At 34.7% G+C, this 19,994-nt stretch overlaps 1 protein-coding gene and 1 non-coding gene across 2 annotated transcripts in view; one reads left to right on the top strand and one right to left on the bottom strand.

Annotated features, from left to right (window-relative positions):
- LOC133682916 (glucan endo-1,3-beta-glucosidase 7-like) overlaps positions 1-19,994 on the top strand; it is a 63,522-nt gene that overhangs the window by 2,679 nt on the left and 40,849 nt on the right. The gene's annotated exons all lie outside the window — the stretch shown is intronic.
- LOC133684366 (small nucleolar RNA R71) lies at positions 6,900-7,006 on the bottom strand. Its single transcript, XR_009837875.1, has one exon. It is a non-coding gene; the product is annotated as a small nucleolar RNA R71 (small nucleolar RNA).

Here is a 19,994-nt window from a genome sequence, read left to right on the forward strand (position 1 = left end):
TTCGCTAATTTAGACACCAGTAGATCCAAACCCTCCAACATCTCTCACAATTGCATCCAAATCCTTGATTTCCATGATATCAATTATAACAGGGCATTTATAATCAGCATCTGTAATCAACAAAACTCAATTTTAAAAACAAAACTAAACCATATGTGAACATAAATTAAAACGTACGAAGTGAGATTTACCAGTACGAATATAAGTTCCTTTAGGTATAGCAATGCTCAAATATATAGAAATAAGATTTTTAATATTAAAATTAAAATTATTTGTATTATAAGTATTTTTCCTGTTAATATTATTAATATTAAAAATATTATTATTTTGGTTTATAAATATTTTTATTTTTATGATGAGTAATATTAAAAAAATTATTATTTGTATTATAAATTTTATTGTTTTTATTAAAATTAATATTATTATTATTATTATCAATTTTATTGTTTTTATTATAATTAATATTATTAATATCATAATTAAGAAATTTTGAAAATATATAATTTCTTTTGAAAAACAACCATAAATTTGATTTGAAGGGTAACATTATTATTATTATTATTATTATTATTAAATTTGAAGAAAAATATTATTATTATCGAAGAAAAACAACAAGTTTTATTTGAGGGGATTAAAAATTATAAAAACTTGGTCAGATAATTTTAATATTATTATTAATATCATAAATATTATTAAATTTGCAATAAATTTTATTACTATCGAAAAAAATATAAATGTGATTTAAAGGGTAAAATCAATTATTTTTATTATTATTAACTTGGGTCTGGAAGGGCATGCCAAACCCAAGTTGATTGGGAGTGACATAGGATAGACCGAAGTCCCCTAGGTCTTGTAGCCCTCCTTGACCCAAGACATTAATTGGGTCAAGAGTCAGACTCTAGTTTAATGGGTATGTGTCAGGACCCAATGCTCTTGGGTCTTGTGTCTTCACCCAACTCTAATGGGTTCGGAATGTAGTAAGACCCAAGGCTTTTGGATCTGTCATTTACGAGGGGTCCAAAGCTCTCAGGCCTAGAGTTACAGCTGAACCCACTTAAACTTGAGTAAGTTTATTGTTATTATAAATACTAAAAATATTATTATTTGTATTATAATTAATATTGGTAATATTAAAAATATTATTATTTGTATTATAAATTTTATTGTTTTATTATAATTAATATTATTAATATCATAATTACGAAATTTTAAAAATATATCATGAATTTTGAAAAACAACCATAGATTTGATTTGAAGGGAAAAATTATTATTATTACTATTACTATTATTATTAAATTATTAAATTTGAAGAAAAATATTATTATTATTGAACAAAAGAAACGAGTTTTATTTGAGGGGATTAAAAACTATAAGAACTTAGGTCAGATAAGTTTAATATTATTATTAATATCATAAATATTATTAAATTTGAAATACATTTTATTACTATGGAAAAAAATGTAGATGTTATTCGAAGGGTAAAATCAATTATTTTTATTATTTTTAACTTGGGTCTGGAAGGACTTGCCAGACTCAAGTTGCTTGCGAGTGGCAAGGGGCAGACCCAAGTCCCTTAGGTCTTATAGCCTTCCCTGGCCCAAGAGAATTGGGTAAAGCGTCAGACCTTAGGTTAATGATTTCACGTCATGACCCAATACTCTTCGATCTTGCGTCCTCACCCAACTCTAATGGGTTTGGATTGTGGATATACCCAAGGCTTTTGGGTCCTTCTTTTATTATTAATATCATATACATATAACTTAAAACACAATACATCTTTAACCCATGTAACGAGCTTTCGGCTAATGACTCTCAGACCAGTTGGTCTTCGGGCATTAGGTGTTGAGACACCCCTACGAGCTTAGTAACTCGGGTTGCAGATACTGATACGTAGATAGTGCAATGTTTGATTCCCTTAAGCTTTTCTCCTCAACCCATGTAACAAGCACTGGGTCAATAGCTCTCAAGTCAGTTGACTTTAGAGTATTAGGTGTTAAAACAACCCTTCGAGCTTAATTGCTTAGGTTAGGGAGGCTAGGAAACCAAACTTATCTATGTTTTTATTATCATCAATATTATATTTAATTTTTTTTTACGAATTATATCTTATCCCTTTCCCTTAGTTGTTACCTATAACAAAAAAACATAATTAATGTAATAATCCAATGTGCAACCCACAATCATATGTTAAATTGTGTGTGTGAAAATGAAGGTTTAAGAATACTTGTTAAATGAGTATATGAGCAGAATTAAGTGATAACAATGCAAGAGTTTGTAAATCTGAATATTTCATGAAAAGTGTGTGATAAAACCTTGTTATGAATATTGGAAATAACCATTGGAAAATGTTTACTAAGATGCGTTTCAAGAGTCAATAAAATTCTCCCTTACTCTGCCATCCTAGTAACAACAGTTTTATCAAATGGCTCAAATAATAGCAAAAAAAAAAAAACAATTAGTAAGTTAATATTTTTTTTGTCAACTACTACCCTCTCCCTCTAACCAAAATAAAACAATAACTACTGACAAACCTGAAACACACTTAAACAAATATAAGAAACAACAAAACACAAATATTATGCTATTAATAAAACCAAAAGACACAAGTTCTTACACACTAAGGCTTAAATTGTAATTGTGATTGTGGCTCACATCTTTCCTTGGTTTTACGTCCAAGAAAAGCTTAAACACCCTCTATGGGTTGGGGATAAGCTTCCCATCCAGTTTTCTTAAAAACTGGCAAACAAGGTCTTTTTTAGTCAGATTCCGAAGACTATGTCGAGCATGTTCTTTATGAAAATGAGGCCATAAATCATGAATTGCACAATGCACATCTCCATTAAGGTACGTCCCAATAGTCAATAAAAGATTATCTAAGGACTCTTTATTTTTTAAAATAAATCCTAACTTTTGATAATTTTCACAGGTTTTGCTGAACGCATGTGTGTCCTTGAACATGGTGGGCCAATAAAATCCACATTGTAAGATTTTTTTAATCATCTTTGTTGACAAGAAATGACCCCCACATGTCTTGAAATGATAAAATTTAATAATACTACTTACCTCATTATCAAGAATGCATCTTTGATATATTTGATTAGGACAATATTTGAATAAGTAAGGGTCATCCCAAAAAAAGTTCTGCACATCGCTCAAAAACTTTCTTTTGTCTTGGGTATCCAAATGAGCTAGCAAAAATCCTGAAGCAAGAAATTGTCAATATTAGCAGACTAAGGTATTGAAGCAATAAAAAGTGAAAATTCATCAGGAAAGTAATCATCAATTGGTGTGATGTCAGATGTCAAATCTATTGTCAATTTTGACAAATGATTCGCGACAACATTTTTTATGCCTTTTTCATCCTCGATTTCTTTATGTTTGAAAGTTTCAAAGATTTCAGAATCGTGATTGACTTCCCTTTGTTTGGTCATAGCATGAGGAAATTGAAGTATTGGTGGGGAATCAATCTTTTCTTTGCAATGTTCAAGTTTAACCCCTTCCTTACCCTCAGAGATTGACTCATCATCTTTCTCACAAGGTTCAAGAATGTGTTTTTCAATAACCTTACCACTATGGAGAGTAATGACTGATTGGACTTGATCCATGTGTTAGCTTTCGAAGTTGCTTGCACTTGAATTGTATTGCCCTTTGGGATTTTGCTGTTGTTGAGATGGAAACTTACCTTTCTCCTGAAAACTAAGAGCAGATGTGAATTTTGCAAGAGTATCTTAAAAATCTATCATGCTTTGAGCAAGTTGAGTGTTGATTGTCTCTTGCTTTTCAATGAATGCATGCAATGTTTCCTCAAGATTTCTTATAGGAGGGGGAACATAAGGAGGTACATATCCATGAGAATTTTGGAAATTATAGTGCACTTGAAATGGTGGCTGTGAAGTTTGTGCATTATTGTTACCACTCTTCCAACTGAAATTTGGGTGATTTCTCCAACCATGGTTCTACGTTTGTGAGTATGGATTCTGATTTGGCCTTTGGAAATTGTTTAAAGCATTGACTTGTTCATAGAGTCATTCCTTGAAAGAAAGCAAAGTTGGATAATCATTGGTTGCTTGTTCATTCGTTTCACAGATTTGACACACAATGTCTTGAATAGATTTTAAATGACCACTCTTTTTAAATTCAAGTTCCTCGACTTTTCTTGCTAAAGATGCAAACTTTGCTTGGATGTCATGATCTTCTCTAAGGTTGTACATTCTTCCAATATATCTATGAGGTTGAGTTTTACCTGGTGCCTCATAAGTTTTTGTAGTGTCCAAATTTTGAGCATTTTCAGCTACCAAGTCTAGGTACTCCATTGCTTCATCAGTGTCTTTATCTTCAAACGTTCTATTGCACATCAATTCCACCATTTGCCTATCTTTAGGTGTTAACCCTTCATAAAAGTGTGAGATCAATCTCCATGTTTCAAAACCATGATGAGGACATGTATTAAGCAAGTCTGCATACCTATCCCAACACTGGTAAAATGTTTCTCTTGGCTTTTGAGTGAATGTGGTGATTTCTCTTTTGAAAGAGTTTGTTCTATGAGAAGAGAAAAACTTCTTTAAAAATTATTGTTGCATTTCATCCCAAAGCACGAATGGATCCTGACCTCAGATTTTGTAGCCATGTTTTAGCTTTATCTTTTAATGAAAAAGGAAAAAGCTTTAATCTGATGGTGTTCATGCTACAATTTTTAAGTCATTATAGGTGTTACAAACCTCCTCAAATTCTCTTAAATGCAAGTATGGATTTTCTAGATTTAAGCCATGAAAATAAGGTAAAAGTTGAATAATGTCTGGCTTAAAATTGAAGTGAGATGCATTAGGAGGGAAAACTATACATGAGGGTGCACTTGTTCTTGTGCGATTCATGTGGTCTCTAAGTGTTCTAACACGGCTATTCTCATTATGAAGCAACTGATTATCTTCTTCGGCCATATTTTCTGAAAATGATGAGGATTTCCTAGAAAGTCTACCCTTAATGTATGTGACCAAACTCTCATGCATGTGTAGGAAGAGAATAAAAGGAAGGAAAAAAAAAGAAAAGAAAAAGAAACAAAACAAAAGGAACAAAAGTTAAATAAAAGAGAAATAAAATAAATATTATAATTTATACAAGAATTTACCTCCCCAGCAACGACGCCAAAAACTTGACACGATCAAAGAGTTGATGTCTTCTCCCAAGTATAGGAGTGTCGAAATAATAAATAACCCAACAAGACCGAGGTCAAACCACAGGGAGGTTAATTATATAAATTATAAATAATAATAATGATGATGATGATGATGTTGATGATGATGATGATGTTGATGATGATGATGGTGATGAGTTAAAGAGGACTTTGAGAAGTGAGATTAATGTGAAGACTAAACAATGATAAAAAAAATTGTCAAGGTTAGAGGATCCACTAATGGTATTTCAAACAAGTATAGTATAAACTCTTTTTATTACTCAATTGGAAACCACACACAAAAGAGGTTCCAATCAGAGTATAATTTATTAACATGATTATATTAATTATCTTATTTGAGTAATGTCAATACTTGTCAATGTTGTCAAGTATTCATGGTGATAACTTATGTTAACAATAAATTAAGTTCCTTTCATAGCACATGTGTCGGTTATACCATATAGTTGGGCTATGAAAGTGCCAAGTATTTGTTGTACCAAGGGTTGTTGAACACAAATCTAGATTAACCATTTAACAAGCAAGGTATTAAGAGTTAGTAAGATAATAAATACAAAACATGCTAGTATCAAACATTAAAGTCCATGTTGAGTTTATACTATACTTATTGTTACAACATTAATGTAACCTTTTCACCTTGAAATAATAAACTTAGATGAACATTATGAATAAGAGAAACATAAATAAACAAGAGGAGAACATGATTATATAAGTATGGTAAAGGAAATGAAAGGCATAAACAAGAGATTAATGAAATCAAAACTTAAGCATTACAAAAATATAAAGCGAGAGAGCAAGAACATGATTTTGATCTGAAAACCAAGATGCCTAAATGCATGGCAAATGCCTCCTTTTATAGGCCAAAATTCAGAACTATTAATTTGATGACTAATTGTTGAGTGGGTGGCCACCTCTTGACTTGGTAACAATCTTTATCTTCTTGTCTGTAGAAAACATCATTGCTAACATCAGAATTTGAACAAATAGTCTTCATGAATCGGTGCATTTGAACTTCTAGAACTCGAGATATGGGCTGAACACTAAATAGTGTTTGGGTTGTAGGACAGATTCTGAATTCTCTTTTATTGCTACAATTTGAACTTGAAAACATCTGTTTTGAATCTTGCACTCTCATGAAAGTTTGAGGCCTATGTCATAGATTTCCATCCATATAAACCAAACTTAAATCCAAGTTCTACAGCTTCAGTTATGATCCAATAACCAAATGGTGTTCCAGTTTGGATTGAACCAGCATCTCTTTCATAAGCTTAGTCCTCACTTTGTCTTCTCAATTTCAGTAGTTAAACTCATCAATCAATCATTTGATTTATGTGATAGGTCTACATTTAAGATGAACATTTACCATAAATTAAAGGTATCTTATATTATTAGACATGTTATTATAAAACATGCTCTAGTTAAGGAGTTATTGATACTTCAAGTGCAAAATAATGATATAAAATCTTGATAAAAATGCACTTTTAAGTACTAATCAATCCTCATACTCATCTCAAGGAGTTTCATATGGTTTGCGTTGGCGTGAAACCAAATGGAGTTGACAAATAACTGGTCAAGTTGAAAGCTTTCTCTTTCTCTTTAAAAGGGGTAGCAAAGACATGTCTTTTCTCTATTCTCCTAGGTTCCATTGGAACTTGGAATGCCATGAAGAAGATCTTCCTTGAGAAGTATTTCCCAACATCTCGAGTTGCCAACATAAGGAAAGAAATATGTGGGATTTGGCAATATCATGGTGAGACACTCTCTGAGTTTTGGGAAAGATTTGAGCAATTGTGCTTTCAATGCTCTCATCATCAAATACCTGATCAGCTGCTCACTCAATATTTCTAAGAAGGATTGATGCCTACTGACCGTAGTATCATTGACGCTGTAAGTTGAGGGGCATTAGTAGATAAGACACTCGAGGCTACATGTCAATTGATCTCAAACATGGAAACCAACTCGAAATAGTTTGGCTCCCGTGAAGAATTCTCAAACAAACGAGTAAATGAGGTGAAAGTTTGTAGCATATGTTTCTTACAAGGACATACCTTTGATATGTGCCCAACAATGTAAGAAGATTACATTGAATAGGTTCATGTAGTTGATGGAGGATTCAACGGACAACCCTGACATAAATATGATCCCTTTTCCAATACATACAACCCCGGATGGAGAGATCATCCAAACTTATGCTATGGGAACCTGCCTCAACAAGGTTATCAAGGTCGACAGTTCCATCCCCATGGATTTCAGCCCCAACAGAATTATCAAGCAAGACAACACCCTCCATTCCTAAACTCCAATTCCAATGTTATGGGGTCGTCATCTAGTGATGATCTTCGTGAGATGATGAAAACTGTCGCACCCTCGCGAGATCTCGACGTCACGATGACCTTTCCCGTGGCGGTGAATTGATTTTGGGGTCTTTGTTTTTGTGAAAAAGAGGAGTCGCCATCTAGTATTATGGTCACTAGAAACCCTAATTGGTCTTCAAAGATTCTAAGGCAAGGGACTGGTTGCATAAAGGGAAGGTTTTAGCACCCCTAATATGTCTTACCTAAGGTAACCTGCTTGGTTTTTGGTTTATAATTGCTATGGTGTTGATTTTTCTAATCCCATCAGTTTTCCTAGGATAAGTTTGCTATGATGAACAAACTTAGGTTCAAAGTCTAAAAGAAAGAACCTTTAGCCAATATGGATCATACCTTTAGATATGTCTATAGAGTGCCAAAGAGAACCAATGCAGATCTATTGAAATCTGTGTTTGATTTGAACTAAATTTACAACCTATGAATTAAGAAACATCTAAGATAGAAATCTAAGGAGATTCAATGTGTTTAAAAGGTCATTTTTCCCTTAGTATTTCAAGTGTTCGCGACTTGTAAATTGCAAGGAAGAGAAACAAAATAACTAAGTTAGAAATCTAAGAAAATTCAAGGTGTTTTAAAAGCCCTTTTTTGCATTAGTCTTTCATACTTTCATGGCTCGTAAACCGTGGAGTCAAAAATTGAAATGTACTCAATTATAATCAAGGCTTCTTTCAAGGATGTGTGATGACTTATTATTTCTAGAAAAATATTTTGGATATTAACCAATTGGGGTTTTTATCCAAACATTAAAAGTGAATAATAACAGGTTATTCCCAATAATATTTTGGATATTAATCCCTTTGGGATTTCTTTATTCAAATATAAATGGTGAATAAAGTAGCATTCTCCAAAATTAAGATTTTGTATTTTTTGAAATATTGGCCAACACCATTTGGAGTTTTACAAACATGTTATAAAATCCAGAATGTAAGAAAATAATTTTTTTTGTTTAAGAAATCCATGCTGAAACACATTTTCTTTTAAACTTTGAATATTTGTTTCTTTTTAAAGAGGAAATTCAAAATATGTTAGGGCATTGGCTGTATGCATGAAAACATTTTTTTTTGATATATATATGTATAGTTGCCACATTGCATCAAAAACCACGTATTTTTTTCACAATATAAAAATACAAAAACCACAAAATAAATACACGAGAAAACCAAAGATATTACTTGTATTTTTTTAGAGGGGCTGGGTCCAGCTCAGTCCATATGGCTGGGCTGAACCCAGCAGGCCTAGCCGGGTCACTAGCCCAAATTACTGACCCGACTAAGCACAAAAGCATGCATGAGTTTCCTCACGCGTTCCTTGGCTGGTTATTGTTAAAATGAATTATAATTCACTTGAACAGTAACAATACAACTAAGAATACATGCCAAAGCTAGGAATAACAGACTTGTAGGCAGAAACGAAGGAGTTGCAGCGATGTTGAAGGCGTGATGGTTGATCTATCCGTGTCGTCTATTTCAACCCTTTTCCCTCTGTTCTCTATTTGCGTCTGTCTTTTGTGGTTTTCTCTGCGTCTTCATCCCTCTCTCTCTACTAGTTTTAGCTTCTCTCCCTCTCCCCTGTTCTGCTTTCCCCGTCTCACAATAATGCAAAGATGAAGGAAAGAAACTCGTTATGTTCTCTGCGTTTTTTTCCTCTCCTCTCCTTTTCTCTTCTTTCTTTCATTTCTCTGCTTTTTTCCATCTCTTCCTTCATCTCCTATAGGTCTCACCAGTTTTGATAGATAAAAGTTTATGTCAATGTTTAGCAGTAGAGCTTCCTCTCTATGTGCTGCAGATCTCCAACGTTTCTTCTCCTCCTCTCCTCTTTTTTCTCGCTTTTCTCTTTTATCCTTCTAGGTTAGTAGAGGAGGTTTATATAGCCTAAAATGCAGCTCTATTTAGGAAAAAAAATATGGGGACACAATCGCGGGAGGCTTGCAATCGAATAAAGCAATTTAGAAAGCAAAATATTCTGATTGATTATGTGATCTCGGTAATTATTCTCCACGTGTAGAATCCTACCCATCAAATGATGGTGTGGCTCTCCTCTACATTCTTCCACAACTAGCATAGGTGTTCAAAATCGTTGCCTTTGGACCAAAGATGAAACAAGCTGGCGGGGCTTGTTGTAGGGTTCGTTCCGTGTAGAACATTGGTTTGTTCTGCATGCAATGTAATCAATTTTGGGTTCCTTCTAATTTCAATTTTCAATTAAATCCCTAATTTTAACACTTTTCAATTCAATCCTTAATCCAGAAAAAATCCTCCAAATCAACCCGTAATCCCTCGAATCAGACCTACGTGCTAGAATCCTTCACGCAGCAGGATTCCTTACTTTCACACTAGATATTCAAAAAGGGATATCTTGGACTTCTGATATAAAAATCAAGCGATTCAAAAAGCCAAATTCATTTACACGTATGATTCTATAACTTTCATAAAGGATTCAAAGTGAGATAAATTCATTTTGAAGAACATAATCTGGCCGCAATCTGCTTTGTCAAAAGGATCTCCTGATCTAATTCGGAAACTGACAATATCGAGCATCCCAATCTAAATGAGAGTCTGACATAAGAACAGTGAACCCTAGGACCCAATAAAGGTGTAGTTCAATTCTTTAACATGTCATGAATGATAGAATATAGCTGACATGGTCAAATATTACACGAAACCAAGTCAGAATCAAAGTCTAAGTTGGAACAAAGTTGGTATTACAAACAAAATTGTGACTGTAGCATAATCAACTTTTTTAGTACAAATTTTCAAGGATTTATCCAAACTTAAAGACCAAATAAAGAAGCAACGGGTTAAGCATCATGAAGACTCCTAATTAATCTAAGAATCCTGACGATTTCAGCGATGAAGGGGAAGGATAAAGAGAGCAAAAAATAGCTGAAATAGGGTTCGTAAAAACATTTCTTTCTTCTCTGGTTTTGTCAATCTTCAAGCAATCATGAGCTAAACTCCTGCATTCGGTTAAAAAGAGGTACACGCCATCTCTAGCATGTGGGGCCTAAAAATGAGTAGCAACAAAAACTTTGGCTTCTAACATTATGACCTTGCAACAAAATGTCATGTCTTTTCAACAGGAAACAAGGTCAAGTATTCACAACTTGGAGAAGCAAAAGGGGCAAATAGCTTCAAGTGTAGGGAAATTGAAAGCACAAATGAATGGAAAATTGCCCTCCAAGCATTGAATCCAAAAAAGAATGTTAGTGCGATCATGCCGCGAAGTGGGAAAGAACTTAAAAGGCAAAGGTCAAAACAAATTGAGATAGAGGAAGAAGAAAAGATAGAAACCGAATTGAGTACAAAAAAGAAACACCCTCCTCCTCCACAAACTGAAACTAGGTGCATCCATTAGCGTTATGCCTAAACATATTTATGATTCTCTTAGTCTGGAGTCTTTGAATAAAACTAGTATTGTAATACAACTTGCGGATCGTAGTTTTGTTTACCCACTTGGTGTGATAGAGGATGTCCTAGTCAAGATTGATAGTTTGGTCATTCCATGCAACTTTTATATTTTTGATATGGAACATGATTCTTGTGATTCATTAAACAACACTCCTATATTGTTTGGGAGACCATTCTTGAAAACTGCCAATACAAAGATTGATTGTGGTAAGGATACTTTGTCTATGAAGGTAAAAGATGAAAAAATTTAATTTAATTTTCATGATGCAATGAGATATTCTTATAGCAATGTTTACTATATCACATGCTATGACCAAGTTGATAAGTGTTTGCAACAAGTTAGTGAGTTTGATTGTAAGGATGGATTAAGCATAACTTTGAGCTATGGCTATGATTTTACCAAGATAGAAGAGATTGAGAGGCATATATGTGTTCCCCAAAACATGCACGAATTAGCATTGGCTTTGTAAGCTTTGCAAACCGTTCCCCATGGTAATGTCTTTGTTCATTTATTAGTACTTTCACATAACAAACTTCTACCATCTATTTTACAGGCCTCGAGTTAGAATTGAAACCTTTACTTGTTAATTTGTAGTATGTATTCATTGGCGATAACAATACACTTCCCTTTATCATAGCAAAATATTTGACAAGTACCCAAAAGGAAAAACTTGTGAAGTTGTTGTGATCACAAGACGATCACTGGATGGACTTTAGCCGACATCAAGGGCATTCGTCCCTCCATGTGTATGCATCACATATTATTGGAGGACAATGTGAAACCAACAAGGGAAATGAAAAGGAGGTTGAATCCGCCTATGATGGAGCCAATGAAAGCTGAGATTTTGAAACTATTCGATGCAAGAGTCATTTACCCCATCACAGACAGTAAATGGTGGCGCCTATCCATGTGGTGCCTAAAAAGACCGGGATCACGTTGGTAAAGAACAAAAATGATGAACTCATTCCAGCTCGCATCTCGAGTGGATGGAGAATGTGTGTTGATTATAGAAAGCTTAATCTCTCTACACGCAAAGATCATTTCCCAATACCATTTATGGACCAAATGCTTGAACGTCTGGTAGGTAAGTCTTTTTATTGCTTTCTTGATGGATATAGTGGATATCATTAGATTGTTATCAATCCTGAAGATCAAGAAAAGACTATATTTACATGTCCATTTGGTACATATGCATATAAGAGAATGCATTTTGGTCTCTCTAATGCACCTGCAACTTTTCAAAGATCCATGATGAGTATTTTTTTTTACTATGTTGAAAGAATAATTGAGGTTTTCATATATGATTTCATGGTGTATGATGATTCTTTTGATAAGTGTTTAGAAAATTTATCTTTGGTCTTGAAAAGATGCATTGAAACTAGCCTTGTCTTGAACTATGAAAAGTGTTATTTTATGGTAAAATAAGGAATAGTTCTTGGGCATATTGTGTCTTCACGGGGATTAGAGGTTGATAAAGCTAAAATAGATGTTATTTCATCATTGTCTTACCCCTCATGCATGAGGGAAGTTCGTTCTTTTCTAGGCCATGCAGGTTTCTATTGATGTTTTATTAAAGATTTCTCGAAGATTATAACACCCTTGTGCACACTATTAGCCAAAGAAGTGGATTTTGTGTTTGATTAAGCATGTAAGGATGCCCATAATGAGCTTAAGAGGCGTGTCACATCTGCCCCTATCATCTGGGATGAGCCTTTCGAGATAATGTGTGATGCGAGTGACTATGCGGTAGGGATTATACTTGGGTAAAGAATTGATAAGAATTTGCATGTTATAGCCTATGCTTCCAGCATGTTGGATAGAGCACAATGCAATTACTATACAACTGAAGAGGAACTTTTTGTAGTGGTGTTTGCTCTAGAAAAATTAAGGTCACATTTACTTGGTACAAAAGTCATTGTTTTTACTAACCATGCAGCTTTGAGGTATCTTTTGAAGAAAAAGAAGTCCAAACCGAGATTGATTAGGTAGATCTTGCTTTTACAAGAATTTGATCTTGAGATCAAAGACAAAAAAGGTGCCAAAAACCAAGTGGCTGATCACTTGAGCCGACTAAGGACCAAGGATATACAAACCAAAACAATAAGAGATACGTTCCCCAAGGAGTAGTTGTATGTTTACATTCCTCTACAAGACCATGGTATGTTGATTTAGTGAACTATTTAGTCACCAAAGAATTCCCTTCAAGTTTATCTACATCTCAAAAAAAACAACTTACGAGCTGATGCTAAATATTATTTTTGGGATACCCCTATCTATGGAAATTTTGTGTGGATCAAGTAGTTAGGAGATGTGTACCACAAGATAAATTTCATTCCATTCTCACGTTTTGTCATTCTCATTCTTGTTATAGGCATTTTGGAGCAAAAAGAACGGCCCACAAGGTACTTGAAAGTGGTTTTTATTGGCCTTTTATTTTTAAAGATGCATATCATGTTTGCAAATTATATGTAAAATGTCAAAGAACAAGTAATATCACTCATAAAAATCAAATGCCTTTAACGAATATTCTTGTAAGTGAAATTTTTGATGTTTAGGGTATTGATTTTATGGGTCCATTTCCTTCTTCTTTTGGCAATCTTTATATCCTTCTTGTTGTTGATTACGTGTCCAACTGGATTGAGGTGAAAGTCACACGAACTAATGATGCTAAGGTTGTTTTAAATTTTGTCAAGACTCACATATTTGACAGGTTTAGAATCCCTAAAGCTATCATTAGTGATCGTGGCACTCATGTTTGTAATCGTTCAATAGAAGCTTTGTTACGCAAATATCATGTGACTCATCGGACTTCCACAGCATACCATCCCCAAACGAATGGCCAAGCTGGAATTTCAAATTGAGAAATCAAATCCATTTTAGACAAGACAGTGCAACCTAACCGGCGAGATTGGAGTCTACGACTTGGTGATGTATTTTGGGCTTATCAGACTGCTTACAAATCACCTATAGGAATGTCACCTTATAGGATGATTTACGGGAAAACATGTCATCTACCGGTGGAGCTTGAACACAAAGCTTTTTGGGCCATTAAAAAATATAACATGGATTATGATGTTGCTGGGATTGCAAGAAAGTTGGAATTGCAAGAGTTGGAAGAGATTCAAAATGATGCTTATGAGAATGCAAGGATTTCATGTTGGAGACAAAGTCCTCCTTTATCATTCACGTTTGAAACTTTTTCCTGGAAAGTTGCGCTCTCGTTGGATTGGACCCTTTGTTGTTTCTAATGTTTTTTCTTATGGCGCGCTTGAAATTACAAGTTTAGAAACAAACAAAGTACTCAAGGTCAATGGGCATCGCTTGAAACCTTTCTATGAAGGTTGGACGATAGAAATCACCACTTCTATGGAGTTAGTTGAACCTACCTATGAAGCATGAGCATGCGATGTGTCGAGCCAATGACATAGAACAAAAGCACTTACTAGGAGGCAACCCAACACAAAAAGAAAAAAATCAGATTTGCTTTCTTTTTCCTTCATCTTTTATTTTTTTGCATTTTACTTTATTTTTGTCATTCTCTTATATTCCTTTTCTTTTTTTTCAACATTGAGGACAATGTTGTGTTTAAAGTGTGGGGGTATTGAGAGAATTTTGATTTGTTTTTGTTGCGTAAAAAAGAAACATCTATGTTTGATCTTTTTGAACTCCTATCGGTTTATGAGAATTAGAGTATTATGTATGAGAATTAATTGAGATAGATGAAGATATAAATCGAACGAATGACTGTGCATGCAAGTTTTAATGTTTAATTGGTTTAGGGATTGACTTTGAAAATATGCCATGTTGACTTTATAGTGTTATACCAATGCAAGCTTTTGAGCCTTCAACATTATATTATTTGATTGTGCATTCTTTCAATGATATGTATCTCTAGAACTTGCTTCATATCTTGTTGAGATTATATTGGCATTACATATATACATCAAAATGATAAAGGCATTAGGAATTTTAATCACTTAAGCCAAAAAGCCAACCTAAAGCATATTATCCTTAGTGAGCCCCTTTGAGCTTGTTTATCTATTCTTTGATTTATCCATGTATAAGATTTAACTTTTTATATGTTTTCCTCTTTTCCCCTGGGCAAGGATTAGTAGAGCATATACACTACCAGAAATTCGCTTCATACCAACAGAATTGTTGACGAAATAATTCTATCGGTAATTTGAGGTCGCCATTACCGACCAAATTTAATCTGTCGGTAATTTGAGGTCGTCATTAAGGATGAAATGTTGAGAATATAAAAAAAGGGTGGTTCATTGATGTGGAGGTTATTGCGGGTATTTTTTACCGACGGAATCACCGAGGGATTCAAAACATCAGCTCCGTATGGTGACGTGACCGATTAACTAACGAAAATTCTGACGGAATCACCGAGGGATTCAAAACGACAGCTCCATACGGTGATGTGCCCTGTTTACCGTCAGACGAGCCAACGGAATTACAGACGGAATTGGTCCGTCGGTGAAGCCGTCGGGAAAAGTTAATATATCCCCCTCTCCTCCCCTATTTCTCCTTCTTCTTCCACATCTCAACTCTCCCCAACTGCAAACAACCAACGCCCCCTCTCCCAAAAAAAAATTCTCCCTCTTCTCAGCACAACAAGTCATATTTCTTGAAGTCTTCTCGTCACAGCATCTGTGTTTTTATTTACCGATGAATTTTTATCAGTTTTTGTAAGTAATTCTATCTTTTAAAATTTTAACATTTAAATGTGAATTTTATTGTTTTTTTAGTATATGTATTTTGTTAGTAGATGTACATGTTTTATTATTATTTCTGAAATAAACTTGTAGTATATGAATGTATAATTTTATACTTGTTATGGTTTGTTTTAGATTTTGTAAGATTGTATTTGTTTGTAAATTTTTGAAACTTTATTGAATTACCGAATTACATGTGTTGTTTCGAAATAATTAACAGCTTGTTTAACGGGTCCATTTTAATTTTTATCATCAATAGTATTATGGAGTTGTGATTTCTATAAATTGATATATATGTATTAATTTGTATGGACGTTGATAATTGATAATGAATATTTAATATTTATGAGAAGTTGTAATTGGTTTGTTGGATAATCTCGAGGTAAACCAATATTTTTGCAAATTTATTTACCTAACATAGTTAATTAATACATGTTGTCATCATAATTTTATAGAGGTTCGATAGAAGTCATAGATGATCGTTCATGGATGTATTGAGATTCACCCCAAGGATTGTGGAGGATGGATTATTGTAATGGGGTTCAGGATTTTATTAATTTCACAACATCTATTCCCAGAAATTTTACTGGAGGCAGTATTAGGTGTCTATGCAGGAAGTGTCAAAATAAAAAGCATCTGCATCCAGATGTTGTAACGATGCATCTTCTACACAAAGGGTTTATGGATAATTACCAGTATTGGTATGCACACAGAGAAGTATTTGTTAGTAAGAGGAGAATGAGAGAAAGGGTGGTTGGGTCAATTTCTAGTGCTAGCAACGTGCATGAAGCGGCAAATGACAACATTAATCCTTATACGAATATGGTTATGGATTCAATGAGAATGAATCAAGGTAATGTCAGTTAATGTCCAATTGTAGAAGAAGAACCTAATGCAGATGCAACTAGGTTTTTTGATTCGTTGAAAGATTCTGATGAACCATTATGGGATGACTGCACGAACCATAGTAAATTATCAGTCGTAGCACAGGTGTTCACCATCAAGTCAGATCACGGGTTGAGTGAGGTCGAGTATGACAAGATTATTGAATGTACGAGAAGCATTTTACCTGAAGGGAACAGGCTGAAAGAGAACTTCTATGTTGCGAAGTCCATGATGAAACTCCTCGGTTTAGGATACCAAAAAATTGACATATGCCCTAACTTCTGCATGTTATACTACCTTGAAAATGCTGAGATGACCGGGTGCATGACATGCGGGCATTCCCGTTACAAACCCAGAACTGGTAGTGGAAAGACTCTAGTGGCATATAAAAAACTTAGATACTTCCCAATCACATCTAGACTGCAGAGGTTATTCATGTCACCAAGGACTGTTGAGCACATGACATGGCACCAATTACATGATGCGGTTGATGGAGTGATGGTGCATCCTTCTGACGATGAAGCCTGGAAACACTTTAACATTGTGTATCCTCACTTTTCAGCTGAATCAAGGAACGTGCATCTTGGATTGTGTACAAACAGATGCAACCCATTCGGGTCATTTCCTGCTCCTTATTCTTGTTGGCTGGTTATACTAACAGTTTGTAACTTGCCACCGGGGATGTGTATGAGGCCGGAGTTCATGTTTTTATCTATGGGCATACCAGGTCTGAGCAGCCTGGTCCAGAATATAGATATTTGTCTTTGACCGTTGATTGATGAGTTGGCGCAATTGTGGTCCTCCGAAGCTTTGACTTATGATATATCGAGGAAAGAAAATTTTCTTATGAGGGCAGCTTTGATGTGGACTATCAATGATTTTCCAGCTTATGGAATGCTTTCTGGTTGGAGCACGCATGGTAAACTAGCATGTCCATACTGCATGGAAAACAACAAGGCATTCACGCTAACAAATGGACGTAAAGCTTCTTTTTTTGACTGTCACCGTCGTTTCTTGCCACATAATCACAAGTACAGAAAGAACAGAAAAGATTTCTTTGTTGGCAGAGTTGAAAAGGATGTTGCACCCCCGCGTCTTTCTGGTGAAGAATTGCATGATGTTGTATTAGAGTACGGTGACATTGTGTTTAGTCTCCAATCAGGTAAGCAGAAGTTCCCTGGTTTTGGTTTGACCCATAATTAGGTAAAGCGAAGTATCTTTTGGGAGCTTCCTTATTGGAAGACCAATCTTCTTCGCCATAACCTTGATGTCATGCACATTGAAAAGAACGTGTTTGAGGAAATTTTCAATGCCGTCATGGATGTGAAGGGGAAGACAAAGGATAACATCAAGGCTAGATTAGATGTAGCTTTTTTCTGTAACCGTAATAATATAGAGTTGGTTTGTGATGAGTCACGGGTCACAAAACCAAGAGCAAGCTTCGTGTTAGAGAGAAATGCACAACTACTAGTCTACAAATGGCTTAAGAGTCTGTGTTTTCTGGATGGACATGCCTCAAACATATCAAGGCTGGTTAATATGGAGTAATGCAGATTGTATGGAATGAAGAGTCATGACTACCACGTGTTTATGCAAACACTCATAGAGATCAGTCATTTCTTTAGAGATTTATGCTCTAACAAGTTGAATGTTGATCACATTGAGAGGCTTGAAACGAATATCGTCGAGACACTATGCAAACTTGAGATGATATTCCCTCCATCATTATTTGACTCAATGGAGCATTTTCCCATACATCTACCGTTCGAGGCAAAAGTTGGAGGACCGGTCCAGTATAGATGGATGTACCCATTCAAACGGTTAGATATTACAGTTGCAATGTAATTCATATATAAGTATTTTCTTTGTTATTCTTCATTGAAAATATTTGATTAATTCAATGCAGGTACTTGTTCAATCTCAAGAAAAAGGTTAAGAACAAGGTGCATGTTCAGGCTTCGATATGTGAGGCTATATTATTGAGGAGATCTCAACATTTATCTCGTACTATTTCGAACCTCATCTGAGAACAAGAATCAATCACGTTCCACGGCATGATGATGGCGGTGAAGTGTCTTCCAGTGGGAACTTGTCAATATTCTCCAATCCTGGATGACCCACACCTAAAAATGTTGTAAGAGGAAGATATTTGTCAGAAATAGAGTTCAAACAAGCATACAATTATGTTCTATTTCACTGTGATGAGCTGAGACCTTTTATTCAGTAAGTGTATGTATGTGTAATACTAATTAAACTTTGTCAATAATATACTGTTAATTATATATTGTAATATAATACACTCATTACCACTTGCAGGGAACATCGATAATATTTGTTGTCCAATAACTCACAGCTGACCAAATCCCAGATCTTTCAATTACAAGATGAACAATTTGCCACATGGTTCAGAACACATGTAAGCACTATCACAAACTCATTCTCACTTGCAAAATTATTGTATGATGCATGTCATTACGTGATTCTCGTTTACTGTTCATTGATGTACATTATATACAAGGTTTATCAAATGAGAAGAAGTGTTGCTAAGTCATTGTCTTCACTAAGCCTGGGCCCTGAAAGAAAAGTTAAGTGCTACAATGGGTATTTTGTCAATAGATATGTTTTCCATACTGAAGAATACGGGCATGGAAGAAAGACATACAACAACGATGTTTGTGTTAAGGGATCGACTAGTAGTGAGTTAGAAGTTGACTACTATGGTAGATTAGAAGAGGTCGTCAAACTGCAATATCATATCGAGCAGAATAGAGTGTTTTTATTCAAATGCTATTGATATGACACGACTGACAAAGGAATCAGAGTTGATCCGCACTATGGTCTGGTCGAAATCAACTCAAAAGCTAGACTCCGCAACGTAAACGATGTCTTTGTTTTCACAAACCAATGTCAACAAGTTTATTACATATACACCCCTTCTTTTAGAAAGGATCGATCAATAGTGGATTGGTTGTCCATTTTAAAAACAAACCCAGGGGTCGTGTCGAGCTTGTTAAGGATGAGAACGAAGACACAAGTGTGTGAGATGAAGTCTTTCAAGTTAGTGAGTTGGTTGAATCATATCGAGTTGCTCCTTCGATTGACTTGGAAGAAAATTCAAATTCTTGTGTTTTCGATGGAAGAAAATTCAAATTTTCATGTTTTCGATGATAGTCTTGTTGATGTTGACGCAGAGGAGTTGAATGTTGTTTTGAGCTCTAGCGGACAAGCAAATGTCGATGAAGATGATGATATCCATGTTGAAGATTGTGATGAAGGTGATGACTATTCAATTGACGACGAAGAAAAAGAAAATTCGAACTAACTATCAGAATGAAGCCCTGTGTAATTTTTTTTTTCATGTAATATATATTATGGATGATATATTTTGTAACATGAAATATTTATCTTATAAGTTTATG

Source organism: Populus nigra, chromosome 2 (assembly GCF_951802175.1).
Source record: "Populus nigra chromosome 2, ddPopNigr1.1, whole genome shotgun sequence".
Lineage (NCBI taxonomy): Eukaryota > Viridiplantae > Streptophyta > Magnoliopsida > Malpighiales > Salicaceae > Populus > Populus nigra.